We start from the raw sequence: 15,969 nt of genomic DNA on the forward strand, positions 1-15,969 counted from the left end.
TGAAATGTTTATTCCCCCCCCCCTCCCGTTTTTGGCAACAACTTCTGCAAATAAGATTGTGCAGGTCTACGCAGCCAATCTGATGCCACACAGAAAGTGGCTATGAATATGGACTTGGGAGTAAGCCCCATCAAATACAGTGGTACATGCATCTGAATACCCACAAACAGGGTTCCACTGTAAGACACAGTGTGCCTTCGTGCATAAGGGAACGAAACCAGCCAATCAGACTCCATTCTGTACATTCCCCTACATGTTTCCACTCAACTGCTTTGATCTGTGAAACTGGTACCACTACAGGTGCCACACAAGGTACAGTGGTACCTTGGGTTACAGACACTTCAGGTTACAGACTCCGCTAACCTGGAAATTGTACCTCAGATTAAGAACTTTACCTCAGGATGAGAACAGAAATCGCGTGGCAGCAACGGGAGGCTCCATTAGCTAAAATGGTACCTCAGGTTAAGAACAGCTTCAGGTTAAGAACGGACCTCCAGAACGAATTAAGTTCTTAACCAGAGATACCACTGTACTCATTCCGCATTCTTGAGACCTTCGGGTATAGGGCGGTATAGAATTAAAATAAATAAATAAAATAAATAAATAAGAACTCAATCGTTTAGTGTGGCAGCACCTAAATTTGGAACTCCCTGCCTTTTGAGATCAAGCCAGCGCCCTTCACTGTACTCTTTTCAGGACCTGCTAAAAATATTCGTGTTTGGCACCCCGTCAGCCCTCCCCTCTTGGCATAGAAGCCAACTCCTAGGGGCTGAGGGATCTTTGCCCCCCTCCCATAAAATATTTGATGGGGCCCACCCCACAAAAAAGTTGAAGAGCATTGTCATTCAAATGGTGTGCGTGCTCCACACCATGTGGTCGACTATGCAGGGGGGGCTTACCTGCCCCCTCCCACAATGTTTTATTCAAGTTGGCACCCCTGCCTCTTGATAAGCAGCTGTGCCTCGTGGTTTCGGAAGACAGAAGAGAATTGGAGCCCCGACACCCATGCTGCCCCCCAGCCAGAGGGGGTGGCTGAGCAGGCTCTCGCTGGCTGGAGGCCTCCAAGCTGAGGCTGAGTGGGGTGTCTCTTGAGAAAGTGGAGTTTGGACTAGTTGTCCTTCAAGGTACTAGTCCAAGTCTGTGACTCTCCAGCGGTGCTTGCCTATTGTCATTTTGGTGGCAAGGAGTTTTCATATTTTTATTCCATGCATGTTACGGTTTTCATTGTTCTGCTGCATGGCTGCTGCTTTTGCCCTTTTGCTGTTTCTAAAGTTTGCACTTCATATTATGCACACTTTTCAATAAACGCAGGGCATTTTACAATAAAGAAAAGGTGTTTCCCTGGAGCTTTAAAATTTCCAAGGCACGTGGAAAAGAAGAGTCCACTTCTCAATTAATACACTAGCCTGGTGGTTGCTGCTGCTGCTGCTGTTTTAAAATTTAACCTCTGCAGAAATCGGTCTGCAGAGTCACACCAAGAAAGAGGAGAAAAGAAAAAGAAAAGGAATGCTTAAATCGCCCTCTTGGAAAGCAAGGGAGGGAGAGCGGGAAGAGAATAACATTTCCGAAGGCAGAATGCTGAGATGGAGGAGAGTCGCTGCGTTTACCCAAGACCCACGCTCCTTAGCAAAGCGCAATCCACACGTCTTTCTCCAAACCCTGCAGTCTCAACAAAAGCGTCTTTCAAGGTTTTCCAGATGCAAGTGCTTCAGCTCAATGAGCCAAGCACACCCACACACTTCCGAGAGAGGCCAGTGGCTAGCAGGATAAGACAAGGGGAAGAAGGGGGCCTTTCTGCCAGCCCCTCGCTGATATCACCGCAAGCAGGAAGACCTTTCAGTGTGGGCATTACTGGAGATAAAAGCAATGATAACAACAACTCTTATGCTCCACTTTTCCTCCGAGGAGCCTGAGATGATGTACAACAGGCATAGGCAAACTCAGCTCTCCAGATGTTTTGGGACTACAACTCCCATCATCCCTAGCTAGCAGGACCAGTGGTCAAGGATGATGGGAATAGTACTCTCAAAACATCTGGAGGGCCGAGTTTGCCTATGCCTGATGAACAAGGTTCTCTCCCCAGCTCCATTGTATCCTCACAATGACCCCATGAGGATACAGTAGGCTGAGAGGCTGTGACCAGCCCAAGGTCACCCAGGGAGTTTCATGGCCAAGTGGGGATTTGAACCCTCATCTCCCAGGTCCTAGTCTGACACTCTAACCACTGCACCACACTGGCTCTGGAGGGGGCAGAAGACCATCTCCCAGAATTCACCCAGCCTGGGGGCTTTAAGGGTTAATAGGGTGTGTGGCGGCAGCATCCCCAGATATTTGGGGGCCCAACTGGTCTTTCTGGCAAGACAGCTGTGCAAGGAAATTGAGCAGGATCTCCTAGCACCTCCATCCTTCCGTGTCCATGGGAAGCCTGGATATTATGACAGGAATGTATTATTGACCCAAAATTCTGGATCCAATGTTTTCACGGTTATTTCTATTGTCCCTAAGCAATCCTTGCAGCCTAACCTAGAACTTGCATTCCCCGCCCTGGACCTTAGCTCAAGTAGTGCTAAGGGTCATAAAGAACTACAGTGGTACCTCCGTTTAAGAACAGCCCTGTTTAATGTTGTGTGGGATGTGGCCTTATCAGAAAGTTTCACCTGCCACAGAAGAGTTCTACAAGGAACTTCCAAAAGAGACAAGTTTGACATGGAGTAGCATCCATTAATTTATTATGTCATTGACTATGAAAGTGAGTTCCCATTGTCCACTACTCAGAAAAATATTTGGAACGGTTATTTAAGTAAGTGATTTGTCCAAAGCCCAAATAAGGGCACTCTTGTATTGTTTAGGTAACGCAAGTTATGATACTGGACAACAATTTAATGCTTTTTTGTGAAAAATCAATGAAATAAGCTTGGAGGGACTGTTTGAAATCCTTCCTGGAACCATTTGGTGAAGGTTGGGCTATAAAAGTAATAATAATAAATTATACAAATATCTGACCTGTCTTATCCTGCTGCCCTCAGGATCTCACTAAACTTAACATAAAATCCAATATATCATATTCTTTATCACTCCAGAAGTACTTCAGACTATAGATAAGGCTATATTATGCATTATTCTACATGTAATTTCAAATGTGCTTTTGTACAACAGAGAAAAATTAAGCTTGAGATTCAAAGAAATCTCTGGATTCAGAGGCCAGCAACTGATTTAATGTTCCTTCCCGTCCTCCCCAAATTTCAATGGAACAGTTGCTTACACAAGCCACCTTATTTCCTACCCCTCTGCAAACAAATATTGTTCGCAACTGCTTACTTTACAAGCTGAACAAATGCAGTTTTGTGGGTGATCTGGGGATGCTGCTAAGTCATGGTTTCTAGACACGCTACAACTTGAATTTTCATCACCAGGAGGATCCAGGCAGGCTTAAGACCCCCAGAAAACACCCCCAGGCCAATGTCAGGTGCTCTGCCAACATCACATCTAATAACAGCCTGGGCATAATCAGGGTGACAGGTCTGGCAGCAGAACTGTATCTCTAAGATCGCCCAAAGCCAAAATATTTGCCACTTCAGGCTGAGACGGCCATAATGAATCAGGATGATGCCTCAGGCAGGTCACAAGGTCGAATTTGAGTATAGGAACATCAGAAGAGCCTGGCTACTGGATCAGGCCAAAGGGGACCCAGTATCCTGCTCTCACAGTGGCCAGCCAGCTGCCCCAATGGGGAGCCCCCAAGCAGGACCTGAGCTTAAGAGCCTGCTCCCCCCTTGCGCTTCCTCCCTGAAGTTGGGGGTTGCAAGGCTCTGAATGTCAGCCGTTGAGGGAGCATATAGCCATCATAGCATCCCTCCATGAATTTGTCTAACCCGCTTGCAAAGCCATCTAAATTGGTGGCCTTCTCTGTCTCTTCTGGGAATAAATCTCGCACATGTCCGTCTGGGGCCTTGAATGTGTGAAAGCAACTGAACTGTAGTAGACTCCACTTGCAGCCATGCCACTACAGCAGCATTCCCTAATCTGGTTCCTCTCAGATATTTTGCACCACAATTCCCATCAGTCCAAGCCACCAAGATGCCGGGGTTGTTGAGAGCACAGCCCCAGGGACTGATGGGAGTAGAAGTTCAAAACATCTGGAAGGAAAAAGGTTGCAGAAGACTGCTTCACCTCTTCTTAACTGCGCATGTGTGATTTAACTGATGTAGGATCCACAATGAATCATCTTTGCTGATGATTTACACAGGGACATGAATTCAGGCAGCTGGCTGCCCAGATTTTTATTTTCCCCTCCCACATTACTGGAGCCAAAAGGAGAAGAGGGGAAAAACTAGTTTCAGATAAATAAATATACCTTCTCTTAACTCACACCGCGCACACAAAACATCCCCCACCCCTCAAATGTTGAGAAAAGCATTTCCATTCAATCTCATGCACATCCCAGAATGTCCTGTCCTTGGAGCTTGCTCCAATACAAGCTACTAATGCTGACCTAGTTTCTGAAAAATTGACTCAAATAATCAATAATCTCTAATAATCAACTAAAACTATAGTTGATTACATTTCTCAGCTCCATGTTCATCAAAAGCTAACCCTAAATCCACAGAGGGTGGGCTGGCCAGGGGCTTCTTCTCCACTTGGCACGTCATCCTGAAGCACATCACAGCAACCTTTGGCCAACTTGGAAAGTCACAATGACTATGTCCTACCCTCCCCTGTTGGAAACAGGACACCTTGAAATATCAGTTGCTGGGAGTTGCTCACACATCCATCTGGTGGTCTTTCACATAACATCCAAAGCTGCTCCGTTGCCCTTGTGTGCTGGGGCTGATCTCATGGGCTTAAAATTTAAAGAGAGGCAGCAGATCCAGAAGAATTTGAGTTGACGGGTCTAAGGAATGCAGGAATGCCCAAAGCCAGTACTTAGACCACTAAGCCACCATTGCACCAGGTGATTCAGTGCCTTAATTCCCCTCAGCTCTGAAACTGGGGTCACATTGTTCTCCTCCCACCCCTTCTCTGCACAGGCAGGTCAAATATAACTAAGCAGAGCTTACTGTGCAACACAGAAGGTGGGGATGCCTAGCCTCAGTGAACCATGCCCTGGCTGGCAACCCTCACAGCTGGACTACTGCAATGTGTCTCTGCTTGAAAATGGCCCAGACGTTGCAGTGAGTGCAGAATGCAGCTGCCCAGCTGCTGATCGGGGGAATGAAATGGGATCGTGTGCCAGCAATCCTGAAATCCCTGCATTGCCTGCAAGCGCTCCCCTCTTTTAAGCTATGTTGTGCCACATACTGGCACATGTGCAAACACACACACACACACAAGCCTATTTGTCCAAGGATGTCTTCAAGGTACTTAAGAGTCCAAAAACAATTGGAGGGCTTAACCTCAAGTCCAGTCAGTGCCTCCAGAACATGCAGTTGCTTTCTGTGTTTCATTGTGGGGGGGCAATGCATTTTCCTAGTGAGAAAAATCGGATCACTTGAGCTTTCTGAAGATGCAGCTTACCCAGCAACAGATGAAAGACTGGTGTTTGGGTACCCCAAGCTAACTCCACAAGGCCTGTACATTTTGAACGCTGCCTGCTACAGTCATGATGAATGACTCCAAAGTGGGTAGTGCTAAGCACTGGCCATTGGAATGCTCAAACCAGCTCCCAACGCCAACGCAGTCCTGATCAAAACATCACTTATTACTCATGTGCCACATTCGCTCTCTTGAAACTTGGAGGCATCTCTCAAGTTTCCCTCTTAAAGACCTGAGCATGGTCTCCAAGTCAAAGCCCGGACCTGGAAAATCTAAATATATGTTGACTCCCACAGATTCTTTATGAGGGGTGGCATATGGATCATCAACTCGTGTGACATAAGACAGGAAGTGAAAACTACATTATCCATACCTTGTGCAGAGAAAGGGCCTCTCCTTCTAAGGCTACAGAACTCTCTTGGAGACAAACCATCCCATGCTTTGTCTGGGACTGTCTCTATATTTCCCCCCCTTGCAAAGTGGGCCTCTGAGCCAACATTTCATCACCAAACTGACCTACTTTGCAGCTGAAGCTGGGTGTGGGAGTTGTCTGCCTCTCTTCCAAATTCCCATGCTTGTATTTCCCCCCAAATCGTTTGAAAACCTGCATCTGGGAAGCAGAATAAACTCTCCGTGATTTTGCTGGCCTTGCTTCATTCCTCTCATTGACCAGATTTGGGGTCCCTGACTCAGAATTTGGGGGAGAAGCACTGGCAATGTTTACAAAACAAATGCACTCTTCTGATAGCTTATCAGGACATAAGAGCCAGGCTGCTGGATCAGATGAGAAGCCCATCTAGCCCAGCTTCCTATTCTTACAGCGCCCAATCAGATTTCTCCAGGAAGCCCATAGGCAGGGCATGGAAGCAAGGGCCCTCTCTCACTGTTACTGGCAAGAATAATAGAATCATAGAAGATAGAGTTGGAAGGTACCCCGTGGGTCATCTAGTCCAACCCCCTGCAAGGCAGGAATCTCAAGTACAGCATACATGACAGATGGCCATCCAACCGCTGCTTTAAAAGCCCTGCTGGATCAGGCCAAAGGGCGTCAATCTAGTGCAGCATCCTGTTTCTACAGTCGCCAACCAGCTGCCCCAATGGGAAGCCTGCCAGGAGGACCTGAGAGCTATGATGCTCTCCCACTTGTGGTTCCCACCAACCAGCATTCAGAGGCATATTGCTTTAAGGAAATAGATTCAGCACCGAGGACAGAGAGCTAACACCAAACTTCCCTGTTCTTTGCCTTTGTCCCCTGTTATTTCGGAATCCCTCCACTGCAAAACTCACTCCCCACCGCCAGCATTTCAGAGATGAAACTGGAAACACTGTCCTTGCGCAAGGAATCCTACCCACCCCCTATTTCACTTCCCACTTGAACATTGTGCTAGTAAGCTTAACTATAATTGCACTCTTAAAAGTTACAGATAGGTAGCCGTGTTGGTCTGCCATAGTCAAAACAAAAAAAACTCCTTCCAGTAGCACCTTAAAGACCAACTAAGTTAGTTCTTGGTATGAGCTTTCGTGTGCATGCACACTTCTTCAGATACACCTCCTGTATCTGTGTATCTGAAGAAGTGTGCATGCACACGAAAGCTCATACCAAGAACTAACTTAGTTGGTCTTTAAGGTGCTACTGGAAGGAATTTTTTTGTTTGCACTCTTAAAAGGTTTGTCTTGCCACAGCAACAGAGGGTCTTGTGGCACCTTGGAGGCTGACAAATTTACTACAGCATCAGCTTCCAAGTACGACTGGTCATTTTTCTTTTGCATTGTCTCAAGAGATTAAGATGGCTGCTTTTCTGGAACCGCTCTTGCAATGCATCTTGAAGGCGGTCATTCCAGAGCAGCTGCAAGTTGAAACTACACAGCAACATTTACTACCTTGATAGGTGTGTGTGTGTGTGTGTGTGTGTGTGTGTGTGTGTGTGTGTGTGTGTCCCCTTTTAGAGAGAAGGGGTGATGGGCTGAACCTCAAGAGCAGCAACTCCTAATGACAGGCACTTTCCAGTCCCAAATCTCCCCAAAGGGCCAAACTGAGACATGATTGGGGCACTGATTTACCAGGGGCAGGGACTACAGAAGAGGAACTGCCTCAGGTTAGCAGGGACAGCTGGGGCACATGCCAGCCCAGTGCAGCCCAAGTTGGGCACCTGGTCATCTTGCCACTGCTTGCGGAATCCAGGAGCAGCACGGGCTCTGGAACAGGAGGAGCAATGACAGGGAGGGCTCAAAGTATTCTGCCGCCCAAGGGAGAAATTATTCACATCTCCTTTTCAGGGGAGAATTTGTGTTTCCTCTTTGAAGGTTTTCCCCCTACTGCTTCCCCCTCCTATTCCCTGCGCAGTTGAAGTTGCTCTCCTGTTCAGATCTCCAAAGTATGGGGAATCTCTGGCTCTAGGGAGGAGAAAGTGTGGTGCAGCAGTACTTGGAGGAAAACGCCTTCATGGAGGAGGGGCATTTAAAAGAGGCACAAGGGCTCACAATCCACATTAAGCCAAGAGGTGGACAGCCCTTGGTTTTCATTGCATGAAGCAATCTGGAAGAGGGACACCATCAGGGAAACCTGAGAGAGACTCATATCATTGCTCCTGTACCTCAGACCCTGATGTCCCAAGTGTGCATATGTGTGGGGTGGGAGAAGCCGGGCTTCATTTAGAATAGGGGTTGGGAACCCTTAGTCCTTTGCAAGCAACCTTTTAGGGGTGGTGTCAGAAGCAAACATGGGCAGAGCAAGAAATGAGATTCTTGTCTTTTGTGCAGAAGGCTCCATCCCAGCCATGCAAAAACCAGAGGTTTCTACACACACTCCTCTACTGTCCATTCAGGCAAGCAAACATCATCACAGCTCGGAAACACATTCCAGCCAGGCAGAAGCACCCAAAAATTGTGTGCAATGGGACCAGCAAGGAGTGTGGTCTAGGGAGAGTTCCAGGGGCCAGACAGAGAGGCCTGGAGGGCCACATTCAGACCCTGTTCCCCACCCCTGTCTTGGGAGCTTTTCCTGATGATCCTGGAAACTTTGCCCCTCGAATTTTGCTGAGAGGTGGTGCTGTGGTCTAAACCACAGAGCCTAGGTCTTGCTGATCGGAAGGTTGGTGGTTCGAATCCCCGCGACGGGGTGAGCTCCTGTTGTTCGGTCCCAGCTCCTGCCCACCTAGCAGTTCGAAAGCACGTCAAAGTGAAGCAGATAAAAAGGTACCGCTCCCGTGGGAAGGTAAACGGTGTTTCTGTGTGATGCTCTGGTTCGCCAGAAGCGGCTTAGTCATGCTGGCCACATGACCTGGAAAAACTGTCTGCGGACAAATGCCGGCTCCCTCGGCCTATAGAGCGAGATGAGCGAGCAACCCCAGAGTCGTCCATGACTGGACCTAACGGTCAGGGGTACCTTTACCTTTACCCCGGCCTGCATTGCCTCTTTGGTTGGGGTTCAGCTGGGGTCTTTAGCATAAAGAGCTCCTCCCATCCGAAGCAAAGGCACTTCGACCTGTGACTCTTGAGCATCAGCAAACTGTGGACTGTGTTACGAATCATGCAACAGCCTCTGATGTGCAACCCCAGATCGACTCCTGCGTTGGATTTATTACACCCACCACCACTACCCATTCCACTTCTAGCCCAATGTCCACTGCAAGCACCCCACTGTTTTCAGTAGTGTTTTTCCCCTCCCTAAAACATGCTTGGGACAACAGCTTTAGAAAGAGACACAAAGCCTTTTTGCAGGAGGCGGGAGGGGAAAGACCACTTGTTGCAGCCTCTGATCCTGACAGGATTCCCCACCCCAAGTCCTGAGGATGGAGTTTACCATCTAAAATTTCACTTCCATGTGCCTACATCCACTAGCTTAGCCTCCTCCCCACACCGTGTGCCCTCCAGATGTTTCGGACTGCAACTCCCATCAGCCTCTTGCAGCACAGCCATGTTGCCCCATGTTTCCATCCAGCACAACCATGTGGGCTGGGGGTTGATGGGAGTTGTGGTCCAAAATCTCTGGAGGGGGGAAAGCTGGTCCAAACAGATTTTGGTGGCACCTCAAAGCAGTTTACAAAAAGAATAAGACAGTAATGTTAACAGTAAAAACAGCTAAAGACAACTATTTAAAACGTCTAAAAAATCAAAAACACTGATAAACTAAAAACAGATCAAAACATCCTATATTATCTGGGTGGGTTTGTCTAAACAAAACTGTTCTTGCAAATGTGGAATTGGTATTATGTGTCATCTGTATCACTGCCAGTTCTGCAGATTGAAGCCGCTGAATGGGCATATAATGGGGAAGGAATTAAGGAATTTGGAGTCTAAATCAAGGGGCAGGAGGGACAGCATTCAAATCCCTGCACTACAAAATATTATAGGATTTCTTAGTTTTTAATGTGTTCATTATTATAAGGAAGAACTAACAGTAATTCTAAGATTAAATAATTATTTCCACATACGTATTTTTGTGTGTGCACGCACACCATGGAGAATTATTCCCTCTTCTGCCTATTTTGTGTGAACTGCTACTCAGTTTAAAATTTCTTTTACAATTAAGAAAACTCACTCCTCTGTTGTAATAGGGGGGCAAGATTCACGGTAAAAGTGCACCAGTAATAATTATTATTCTTTCCCAGTTCTGCTCCACCAAAGCTAAACAATATCTTTCCAAATGACTGGGGAAACCATACTGACCGTAATTTCAGGGAATTCAGACAACAGCTGGAAGTCCAATATTTCCTTGTAGAAGAGAGTCAGAAGAATGCAGAGGTGATACGAGGTTCCCCATAGGAGCAACTTCTTGGGATAATCCAGGTCAGCGAGAAAGAAGAGACCAAGAGAGAATTAGAAGAACCTCATAAAAAATTTAGGGACATAGGGAACGGCCTTATACATAGGTCTGACCATCTAACTTAGTATTGTCTACACTGACAAGCAGCACCTGCCTTTTGCATACAAAGCACTGAGCTATGGCCCTTCCTCCACTCTGCTGACAGGTGCCCAACAGTGCCTTTGTCTGACGCCAGCCCTGACTGCATGCTTTCCCCTTGCTGACTGGCTCCTCCAGGATCTCCTTGTCTTCTCTTCCTGACATACTTCAACTGTCCCTGGGAAGCAGAAGCTCCTTCCTTCAGGCTGGTGAAAAGCTGGAAGGAAGGAAGGCTGAGGGTAACTTCTTCCCATGATGATGGTTCCAGATGCCACCTCCAAGCAGGAATTAGGCTGGGATTATACACCAAGCTAAATGGACCAATGGACCATTTGTCTAAAAAGCATCATCATCATCATCATCCACCCATCTGACTGAGTTGACCCAGCCACTGGGAGGATTCCAGCAAAATCTTAAAGCATAATAAAGCATCAAATATTTAAAACATCCCTAGGCAGGGCTGCCTTCAGGTGTCTTCTAAAAGCTGGCAGATGAGAGGCTCTTCCTCTCTGCATGTGGATAAATGACAGGATACATATGATATAAATACAGTGGTACCTCGGATGTTGAATGGAATCCGTTCCAGAACTCCGTTCGACTTCCAAAACATTTGGAAACCAAGGAGTGGCTTCCGATTGGCTGCAGGAAGCTCCTGCAGCCAATCGGAAGCTACGGAAGCCTCACTGGACGGTCAGGTTCCAAAGAACGTTTGCAAACCAGAACACTCACTTTGCGTCATTCGGGAGCCAAAACATTCGACTCGCAAGGCATTTGGAATCCAAGGTACAACTGTATGGTAAAGGGATGTATAGATATCCCCCCTTTTTTCTCTCCTTCTGCTTTTTTTAATATTCTTGTTCTGTTGAATAATTTCTTATTGTATTTTATGTATTTTTTAAAAAATCATTTATTTATTTTTTTAAAACTTCCCAATACAGGGTTGCCTTCAGATGTCTTCTAAAGTTGTATAATTATCTATCTCCTTGACATCTGATGGGAGGGCGTTCCACAGGGCAGGCGCCACTACTGAGAAGGCCCTCTGCCTGCTTCCCTGTAACTTCACTTCTCGCAGTGAGGGAACCGCCAGGAGGCCTTCGGAGCTGGTCCTCAGTGTCCGGGCTGAACAATGGGGGTGGAAATGCTCCTTCAGGTATACAGGGCCAGGCTGCCTATGGCAGAAGCACTTTCCCCAATGGGATCTCTGGTCAAAGCCGACTAATGGAGGCAAATCAAGCCAGCTCATTTCTCAACTCCAAAATCTACAGGAGAGAATTGTGCCACTGTGGCAATGATCACTAACAGGCCTGTTACTAGAAATGTGCTCGTTGTTGTGGTAGCTAAGGAGAAGAGCCTGAAAAGCAAATACATACTAAACCCGTCATATTCTATGTTTTAGCATTTACTTACAGTGCAGTCTCATAGAACTGTAGAGTCTAGTTTAACCCCCTGCAATGGAGAAATCACATCTAAAGAATCTCACACATGTCTACAATATTAGATAGGCATGTGCACTGCAAAGTGTTTGGCACTTACTTAAGACTTGGTTCACACAGGCTTTCCATGATGCCTCTCTCATCATGCATTCGAATCAATGCGTTATGATGTTTTATTGGCATTTTGTGGATTTTATTCCATGCACCACTTTGGAATTCTCCATGATACATGGAATCCTAGTAAATGCTGTGCTGTGCTCCCTACAGATGTGCTGCCAATTACACCTTTGCAATGTAGCTTCTATGGAACATGAAAAGTCAGCACAAGGGGTCTGTCAGTGGGGGAGGAAGCCAGGGCCAGGGAGCTCCCTCCCCACCCCACCCGCCGGCCACAGCAGTCTGAATAACAACGGCAAAGCAAGATCTAGCTACACAACATCGTCAAACATCAGGCCTCGTGTGGCCGTTACTCCACAGCTGCATCTAAGCACAGCTACTCCAAGGATGAAAATGAAATGGGTTTGGGAATTCAGAATGCTTACCTCCAGCTTCTAGCATCCAGAAATGAGATTTTCTCTTTCTTTCTGTTTCCACGTCTTCTATTCACTGCCTGAGCATCAAGAGGGCTTTTGTTTCGGTCTCTGTTTTCTTAGAGATCTTTCCTTTTGCTTTTCTAAAAGTCTTCTCTCTTCTCCTCCTCAGGCGTGTAATGGGGTTATTTTTACTTTCGGTTATCTAGCTTTATGAAGACTTGACCCCACTCATACAGCTAGATAACCAAAGATAACAACCAACCCCGGCTATCTACTTCGCCAGCAAGGGCAGGCAGCGCCAGGAGGAGGAACAGACCTCCCTTTCTCCTCCAGGTCTTTCTTTCTGGGGTCTCTTGGTTGGGGGGAAAAAGGAAGGGGATAAATGTATTAACACATAAACCCATCCATTTGCCACCATTTCATTTTTCTCAACCCCAAAGGACAGCGCCCCAGAAAATATGAACTATTGTGAGGGTGTGTGCTGGATTTTGTCTACAAGGCTGAGGGTTTCTTCTCTTTCTTTTTTAGCTAAAGATGAACACATTTATTACGGCAAAACCTTTGCAAAACACCGTCCACTGTCAGACGCAAGGAGGTTTCTCTTGGGTTATATGCAAACATATACCTACATGGTTGGGAGAGGGCATATAAAAAGTGAAATAGGGGGAAATGAAATGCAAATATATATATATATAGCTAAATAAAAATACAGTTTAAATAAAATAAAAACTTCAGTACATTAATGCACACACCCCTCTCAGGAAAATTTAAATTGAGGATCTCATTTAAACTTCCCATTTAAACTTATACATTATTTCATGCAGGTTGTATTATAAACATCATGTTTCGGCCTCCTTTTCCCCATTTAAATGTACATCACACATAATAACACATAGGAAGGAAGTGCCAAAGGAAATAAAATTAACAGCGCAAACCTAACCATGTCAATGCAGAGGGAAATCCTATTGAATGTACACCCAGGTAAGTGGTGATAGGACTGCAGTCTGAAGGCGTGATCCTACACGTGTCTACTCCTTACTATATTTGCTCTACAGCTGTAATGGTTTTGCCTGTTTTTACATCTGTATGCTGCAATGTGCCCTAGAACGTTATGGCAAAGGGTACGAAATCTTCTAAATAAATGAAGTCCCAAGGAGGCCGGTGGGATTTGCACCTAGGTCAGTGTGCATAGGATTGCAGCCTATTTAGCCAAAATGAAAATCGGAGGCGTGTGGATTCTGCTGGTGAAGCATGCGTAGGATCTCATTTTATCCAGCGTAGCCGCAAAGGTGCAGCATCAAACATGCCGACAGAATCCAGAGGTTATCTAGTCTAACTGCTTTAGCTTTGCAAGCTCCATCAACACATCCCCACGGCTACATTTACAAACCCAAAGATCATGCCCCATCTTTGACTCTGCCACTGCGCGGGGGGAGGGAGAACCCAGTAAAAAAGAAAAAGGTCGAGGGTTGTTTTTTGTTCAGTTCGTTGGCTGCTTTTGCAAAACAATTCTGTGGCTGGTCACACCACTCAGGAAAACGGTTAGGTTAAAAAACAAACAAACCTAGAACTACTCCTCCCTCCAAATAGTATATACCACCCAAATCTCCTCTTTTCAAAATGTTGCCAGGGCTTCAGTCACAATTCTTCCCTCCCAAATAGAAAACCTCCATCCATGAAGCCCCACAGAAAAGGGCCGGGCCCAAGAGGAAGAAATCTGTCTCCTTGCCACTAATCCATTTTATTTCCCCCCCCCCCCCCGGTCATTTTACACCCTGCAGCTACCGAACAAGTTCAGTCTTTATCGGGGTGCTTGCTTTTTTTTTTTTTTAGTGCGAAATTCCCCTCTCTTTAAATTTTAAAAACACTTCTGCTAAGCCGTGCTGCTACTTCCCCGGTTTCTCAGAGGCACGCACTACTTGCGTTTACTTTTAAAAGGAAGGATGATGGGGAAAACTTAAATAACATTGTTGTATACTTGCGTGTTCACACGAAAGGGCCAAGGGTCGTAGCTCAGGGGAAGAGCATCTACTTGTATGCAGAAGGTGTCAGGTTCAGGCCAGCCCCCACCCCGCATCTCCAGGTAGGTCTGGGGAAAGACCGCGCGCGCCTGAAACCCCTGAGAGCCGCTGCCAGTCAGTGAAGACAGCGCTGAAATGGGTGGACCAACGGGATGAGGCAGCAGCTTCCTATCTTTCTTAAGCTTGGCTATCCCCGTTTCCTGGGGTCCCTATCTCAGGGTGCCTGCCTTCAACCAGCTAGTCGTTACCTACTTCCTGCGGTTTCTAGAAGCTAAAATCGCAGACCGAGCAGCCTTGATCCTCCTTTCTCAGCGCTGCCTATCCAGGTACGGGAAAACTCTGCCAGCTCTTTTGAACCAAGGACCCCCAGACCCGGGACCAGAGGAACCCATCGGTTAAATCATGAACCTTGCGCAGGATTCAGGCTACTCTTGGGAGGAGCGGGATGAAGGCAGAGAAGCCTTTTCCCGAGCGCGCAAGGGCGGCCCTCTTTTCGCCTGTGAGAGTACAGTCTAATTTATAGTTATATTTATACCATATATTCTCAAGCCGCTCTCCATCCTTTGCGAACCCCAGGGCGGCGCGGAGGGGAGGCATGAACCATAGCAAAAAGAAATTTTGTTTTGTTTTTTAAATCGTGCAAAAATAGATTTCCAAGCACTTAATAGAGCCTCTGTCCAAACGTGGCAGGGTGTGAAGATCTGGGCAGGAGGGAAGCTCCCTCTTCCTGGCGCTGCAACGCGATCCTCGCCATGCCTGCTCCGAAGTAAATCGTGTCAAATTCAACGGGGCTATAGGATCACTTTCGCGGTCCAAACGGAGGCAGCCTTAGCTAGAAAATTCGCAGATCCGCCACCGCAAAGAAATGAAATGAAACGAAACCCGCCGCCGCCCGGGACCCAGCAAGAAACTCGCTTCTTGAACTTACGCGGACGGAGGGAAAGCCGCGCGCAGCCTTCGCTCCGGTGAAGATGGGCGTCGGATCCCGCTGCGCCTGGGGGTCCCAGGCACCACGACCCCCACCCTCCTTTTCCTTTCTCCTCCTCCGCCCAGAAAGGCACGATCCCCCGAAGAGCAAGGCTGCGGTCGAGCGAGAGCGCGGATTCTGCGCGCCCTGCGGAGCGGGAGAGGGACCCGCGCAGCTCTGGCCTCTGGCGAGCACTTTCCCTGCTGCCCGCAGCTCCTCCGTTGAGAGAAAAAGGCAGGAGGCGGAGGAGCGAACGACCCATTCATTCTTTCACACTCGCGCCCCACTCGCCCGCTGCCGATTGGCTCCCTGAGGCTGACGTCACCCGTCCTGATTCTCTCGCCTTCCTCCTCCCCCCCTCCCCGCTCCGCAATCTCTCGCGCTCTCTCCCTCCGCAGCTGCCCCTCCAGTTCCTCAATGGAGCGAGCGAGGGCCGTAAATATTAGAGTAGAGCGCAGCATCCGAAAGGAAGCGCATTGTCGAGCGTCTAGGAAAATAGGAGTCCGTTCTTATATACCGCGTCAGACCACAGGGACACCTCGGCTCGGAACTGCTTATCTGGATCGCGCCGTTTTCTGTA

At 47.4% G+C, this 15,969-nt stretch overlaps 1 long non-coding RNA gene across 3 annotated transcripts in view; it reads right to left on the reverse strand.

Moving 5' to 3' along the window:
- LOC309359142 overlaps positions 1–15,969 on the reverse strand; it is a 53,603-nt gene that overhangs the window by 15,825 nt on the left and 21,809 nt on the right. The window contains exons 1-3 of one of the 3 annotated variants that reach the window (XR_014163727.1): positions 15,351–15,429; positions 12,411–12,753; positions 10,201–10,305 (exon numbers count right to left, since the gene is read on the reverse strand). This is a non-coding gene — a long non-coding RNA (uncharacterized lncRNA). Of the gene's footprint in view, positions 1–10,200; positions 10,306–12,410; positions 12,754–15,350; positions 15,430–15,969 lie in introns of those variants that run through there. The other 2 variants (XR_014163725.1, XR_014163726.1) reach the window with 2 other exon arrangements.

The sequence above is a fragment of the Podarcis melisellensis genome (assembly GCF_964234715.1).
Source record: "Podarcis melisellensis genome assembly, chromosome: 16".
Lineage (NCBI taxonomy): Eukaryota > Metazoa > Chordata > Lepidosauria > Squamata > Lacertidae > Podarcis > Podarcis melisellensis.